The sequence below is a fragment of the Octopus bimaculoides genome, chromosome 7 (genome assembly GCF_001194135.2).
Source record: "Octopus bimaculoides isolate UCB-OBI-ISO-001 chromosome 7, ASM119413v2, whole genome shotgun sequence".
In the NCBI taxonomy this organism is placed as follows: Eukaryota; Metazoa; Mollusca; class Cephalopoda; order Octopoda; family Octopodidae; genus Octopus; species Octopus bimaculoides.
In genome coordinates this window covers 12,898,000-12,904,954 of record NC_068987.1, presented here as the reverse complement: position 1 = coordinate 12,904,954, position 6,955 = coordinate 12,898,000, and positions in this window count along the sequence as shown.

The window sequence follows — 6,955 nt, the reverse complement described above, 5'->3', positions numbered from 1 at the left end:
ATCTACATGTGTATATACATGCATATCAGGGTACAGGACGTTAGAACAATAAACTACAGACAACGGAACGAACACATAGGAAAACGGAAAGCCCCTTGGAATATCCCTTCATCAGCTGTCTCTATTCTATCTAGACGTTCAAAAACTACCAAAAAATAAGCAACATATTTCGGTAAATATGTTGCTTATTTTTTGGTAGTTTTTGACTTATTTAGTCCCTCTAAGCGTGAGGCATTACTATATAGTTAATGCCCTTATATAAATTATATATATTTATGGGGAAAAAACAATGAGTTTTTTTCCTTATGGGTTTTTTTCACGCTGACTACTTGATAAATTCTTATAAAGATTTTATCCTATATTATATTATATATAATTATATATATATATATATATATATATATATATATGTGTGTGTGTGTTATATGTACGCATGCATATATAGATATGTATTGGTATGTATATATGTATAACTGTGTTGTAAGTACGCATACATACATACTTATGTGTGTGTCTGTGTGTGTGTGTGTTTGTATGTTTGTAAGTAAGTATTCGTATGCGCCTGTATACCTGTACATCTTCAAGGTGTGTATTTATATACATTTTTCTAAACGAACTTTCGACTCCCCCTAGTTGTTAAAGTGAGCTTTAACTCCATGAATATCCGAATGTAGTGAAAGCAACATATGTTTGCCATTAAAAAAACTTACTGCTAATGTATAGAATAGTTCAGGTCTATATGAATATTTGAAGGTCTTTGAAGATTTCGCGTGAAAAATATTTTCTAGAAGGTATACTGGCTGTAAAAGTTTGCTAAGTTGTTTTGGTAATATATTTAGCATCAGTTGACTTTTAGACATAAGATAATAGATAAATAAATAAAAACCTGCTTAATCCAAGTTAAATCAATCATCGGAAAGTATGAATGAAACTTTACGCCCATTAATAATATTTGTATATCTTCTGTCTATATATGTTTGTGTAAGTGGCGTATGTGTATGTGTGTGTGTGTGTGTGTGTGTGTTTGTATACGAGCATACATATGTACAGACATACACACACGCACATATACACATATGGATATCAAGTGGAATGTTTACAATTTTACATATTTGATATACATACATACACACGCACATACCCACATATATTTACTTATGTATGTATATAAATATTATATGACATTTTATCTCGCTATATTCTTATATATTTATTATATTATTTATATAAACAAGAATAAAATCATGTAAATGATAATATCAAGTGGCCAACATGCTATAAAATCCCGTGGTTAAATTATACTAAAATAATAATTATATATATATAATTATATAATTATATAAGGGAACAGGAAAAAACCCTGCTTCAACATGTTGATATAAACCACCTTTAGCTCCTCCCATATTTTTGCAGGAGCTAAAAGTGGTTTATAACGTTTTTTGGCGTATTCTTACAACATGCTGGAGCAGAGTTTTTTTTTCCTGTTCCCTTATATAATTATATAATGTTTATATATATAATTATATAATGTTTATATATATATATATATTTATATATAATTATTAATTTAGTATCCATTTATCAGTGGAGGCGCGTGGCCTAGTGGTTAGGGTGTCAGCACCATGATCGTAAGAGTGTAGTGGTTTCGATTCCTAAACGAGGCGATGCGTTGTGTTCTTGAGCAAAACGCTTCATTTTACGTTGCTCCAGTCCACTCAGCTGGCAAAAATGAGTAACTCTGCGATGGACTGGCGTCCCGTCCAGCTGGAGAACACATACGCCATTGAAACCGGGCCCATTAGCCTAGCTAGGCTTTAAAAGGGCGCATTTATTTGTTATTATTATATATTTTATTGCACAAAATATTTCTGTATATAATATATGATATGATAACATATCAGAAAATGGAGATAAAATTAATGAATAACAAGTTGAATTACACCAATCATCATTTATTAATTAATTACAAAAAGACAGAATCTCAACTTACAGCTGTTTCTGTTAGCGCGATTCCCAGGCTTAATAGTAGTTATTATTGTAAGTAATTAGTTATACCAATTTGAATAGCAGAACTTCATCAGAGCGGAAAAAGTAAAGAAAAATGAAAGTAAATAGACTAAGAAAAAGGAGAAAGGGAGAAAACGGTGATATATCAATTCATACTACATACTGTTGCTCTGGGAAACTTTCGACCGACTAGAATTTAGAAATAGAATTGGGATAGTTATAATATTTAGTGGTTCATTCCTATATACGGGCGGAAGGCGTGGGTTAAATATATAATAGCTATATGAGCAACAATATCCTTTTACTGTCTAGACCATTCCTACTCCTGATCCGGGGTTGTTTCAGGTATGCTGCCTACATATAATAATAAGTAAAAGACATAGGAAATCAATAAATAATAAATTACATTATATACATTTGACGGATATTTGCTCATCTTGTTTGTTGTTAACACAACGTTTCGACTGATATACCCTCCAAGCCTTCATCAGGTGTCTTCTTATTTAGATCTTCCGGATTTGGTATATAGTTCTTGGCAGGGTGTCCAAAGGTCGGTGGAGTAATGTAAAGACAGGAGAAGCGTTTGCGTAGGAAGAGGATATGAAGAGGGACAAGAGGAAAGTATATTTGTGGAGTGTAGGTGGGGAGAAAGGGATGTTGGAGACTCTTTCTAGTTTGATAAGGGAAATTTGTTATTTTTTTTTTTAGTTCATTCAGTTATGCATTTAAGGGAGTAAACTTTTATAGGGGCTCATGTGGCAGACGCGTCAGATCCAGGTCAAATCGACTGAACTGTGTCTCATGACTGATCAAGATTCTTTGTATATATGAGAGTATTGTATTATTTTAGGTTTCATAAAAAAAGCTTATGTTATACTGGTTCAATATATTGCAGGGCGTAGGTGGGAGGGACTTTGAGGAAAAATAATTCTAGTATCAGATGGGTAACTATTCTTGACAAGTTCAAAATAAATTTCTAAAGGATTGGAATAAAATAATCCGGGAAGTGCTTTGTTTTTTTTTTCACCCTTTAGCTAAAGAGACTGCAAAAATGAAAATATCCAATATGTTGAAACAGATGAGATAGCAGACAAATCTTCCTCAAAGAAAAGCTTAGTATCTTAGAAAAGAAGGAAATATTGGATAAAGTAGCTCTGGGTACACTGCAAACTCTGCTGGAATGTCACAGTGGGAATGCCTGTACGATCAGTGGCAACCTAGGGCAAAAGAACAAGTGCATATTTAGATTCTAATTGTTAACCATTTGACATTTAGAATGGAACATTTCTCTTCGTTTTTCTACAACTATGTTACGTTTAAGTAAGTAGTCAAGGCCTACGTTTATTGCTTAATCAATCACTGTCAGCTTTCTGAAACACATTCCTTATTAGTTCACCTTTATATCTGTTCAACAATTTCATTTAACAAGGTTAACATACAGTTTTCTTTCTTTGCTTACTTATACGTAACATATATCAGGTTTAATTTAGAAACACATGTATTTATCTATGTTCAGTGCTAGCGAATTCATATCAACTAACAAATACCCATGTTTGAGATTCTTTAACGAATAATTTGCCAAATATTTCGCATATATATATAAAATGCTGTGATTGATACGGAATGTGTGAAGAAATGATTTTTCTGTTTCAAAACAAATCACAGTTTTATGTAAACTTTGCCACAATTACATGGATTTTTTTGCGAAAGAAGCATTCTTTTGTAGTTTTCTAATTTTCGACTGTCGTATCATATAACATCCATTCATGGATATCTCAATAATGCCATATATATAAAGCAGCTGGACAAAATGCGTAGCAGCATTTCAACTATCTTTATATGTTCAGAGTTCGAATTCGGCCGAGGTCCACTTTGCCTTTCATCCTTTCGGGGCCGATAAAATAAGTACCAGTTGAGCGTTTGGGGTTGATGTAATCGACTTATTCCGTCTCCCGACATTGTTGCCGTTGTACATTTAGATCACCAATGAGCTTGCAATGGATGGACCGCAACTCATCTACGGATTTCTTTGATTTATTCGATATAACTATGGACACATCCAACTCAGTCCAGGTTACTGACCTAGTTGGCCTATTCCTTCTCTCTCAAATTAAACAATATTTCCCCAAACCTCTCCAGTGGACTATATAGGGATGATGCACTCCTTTCAGCAATTAAATTATCTCGACCGTCAGTGGAACGCACCAAGAAAGCTTTACACAAAAGTTTTAAAAACTATAACCTGAATATTACATTCGAAATTGACACTAAGTTGGCCAATTTCTTAGACGTTACTCTCGACTGTATCACCCCTTCCATAAACTTAACCAATCTTTACAACATACAAATATCCCCTCTAATCACCCTAAGCCTACCCTTAATAGCGTAGTCACAAGCATATCTATCAGAATCTCTAACTTATCTGCTAACGAAGAAATTCTTAACTCTCACGCCCCTTATTAGAATTAGATCCTCCAAAAAAGCGGTTTTCGCGAAAAAAACTATTATACCCCCAATACTAAGCTTAAAACTAAAACAGCACATCTCTTTCCCAATACTAATCTTGAATCTACGGACACTACTTCCATTCTACACCAATCCAACAGCTCTCAAAAAACACTCCTACACATCGCACTCGGCCGCCCCACTGGCCACCCCAAGCCTATAACAACTACAAGCCCGCCCCCACTCCCGTCAACCCACTACAACCGCACACTCTAAGCATTCTAAGGCCAGGAAGCGGGAAATCTTATGGTTCGCACCATCTTCCTCAATTTCGGAGATCCCCATACTCAACTGGTACTCATTTTATCAACCCCGAAAGAATGAATAACAAACACGACCCCAGCCGTATTTGAACTCAGAATGTGGAATCGGAAGAAATGCTGCTAAGCATTTTTTCCCAGTGTATTAACGATTCTGACAGCTCAACAACTTACTTTTGACAGACATATTACTATTTCATTTAATGATGGGATTTAACTCTTTTAGCTTGAATTATAATTAGAACGAGAGAGAGAGAGATAGAGAGAGATAGAGAAAGAGAGAGAGAGAGATAGAGAGAGAGAGGTCTCAAAGTGGTGGTTAGACTTGCTTGAACTAAGTGAAATCTTCCTGAAACCAGATAGAGCAAAACAACAGAACTAGCAGTAACCTCAACCACCACCACTACCACCACCAACAAAGTTATGAAGAGAGCAATAGTAGCCAAGAATATTGGTTTCAAATTTTGGCACAATTTCAGGGGAGGGGTTCAGTCGATTACATCGGCCACAGTGTTCAACTGGTACTTATTTTGTCGACTTCGAAAGGATAAAAGGTGAAGTCAACTTCGGCAGAACTTGAACTCAGAACGTAATGGTGGGCAAAATGTCGCCGAGCTCTTTGCCCAGCGTGCTAACAATTCTGCCAGCTCACGGCCTTAAAGTAACTAAGACTATTAAGAAAATGTGATTGTTAGAAAACAACGAGTTATATATGCAATCAAGCTACAAGATCGATTACATTACCAATAGTCTTGTTATTTGTTTGATTTATATTTGGTGCTTTTAATTTATGCTGTTTTCATTGCATTTTATACTCCTTATCTTTTTGATGTGAAATGTACTGGCGGCTTCCGGCCTTTAAACTATTCATGTTAGTCAACTAAGTAACAAAACGGTTTTATCATGAGATTAATTAAAGCATTCGATGTTTCTACTTCATGATTTGTGTCAGTAAATCAGGCTCAGAATTCTCGAAGAAAATTTCCCCGAGGAAAAACAACATTCTATCTGCTTCTCTCTCTCTATCTCTCTCTCTCTCTCTCTCTCTCTCTCTCTCTCTCTCTCTCTCTCTCTCTCTCTCTCTCTCTCTCTGTATACTAATTCTATCTATCTATCTATCTATCTATCTATCTATCTATCTATCTATCTATCTATCTATCTATCTATCTATCTATCTATCTCTACAGGGCTTCTGTTTCAATCTAAGAGATTGCATACAAACCTAGAATACACAAATATATATATATATATATAAATATATATATATAAATATATAAGTACACCTTAACACATATATACGTAGTAGCTTGCATACGTAAGTACATGTAGACACATTTATATACATGCACGCTTACGCACTCATATCCCGTAAGTGCTTCACTTCAGTTGGCACTATACGCAAAACGTTGCAGTGCAGTTTATCTTTACTCTAAGTTTGTATAACTCTCATTTGAGGCGCCAAGCATCTGCAAAAATAATGTTTGTGTTTGTGAACATACATATATACATATACGCATACACACATAAACACACACACACACACACACACACACACACACACACACACACACACACACACACACACACACACACACATACACACACACACACACACACATATTTCACTTAGGCATTGCGATGCTAATAACATGGTGTTAGAAGTCAATATACATACGCTTCAGAAAGAAGAGTAAGTCCATGTTTTCCCAAATAAATTGCACTTCATGTGAGGTGTTCCGATGAAGCTATAGGGTGATACTCAAGCCCTCAACTATGAGTGCATTGTATCTTATAGCAGAAACATGTGTAAGCTAATGGAGTTCATTACATATTTGTTAATGCCATTGTCATCCCAAGTTCTGATATATATATATATATATATATATATATATATAAAGTGAAGTGTATTGTCACTTAAGTGTGGCTGACCCTTAGGGGTGGATGTTACTGTTGCTTTAGCCCCAGGAGGACATCTCCTCCAGCTGGCTTATCGACACACTACTGTGTCCTGTTTGTTTTGCCAAGGGAAGTTATCCCTCTCATCGTGATCGTAGCACGAACGGACCCGGGTTTCAGGGTTATTTCCCTTCGTCAGCATCCGATAGCTACCGACCTTCGATGAGAGATATAAATTCTTGGCAACCTTATGTACATTTTTCCAGTGAAATTCTTCACTGATATCG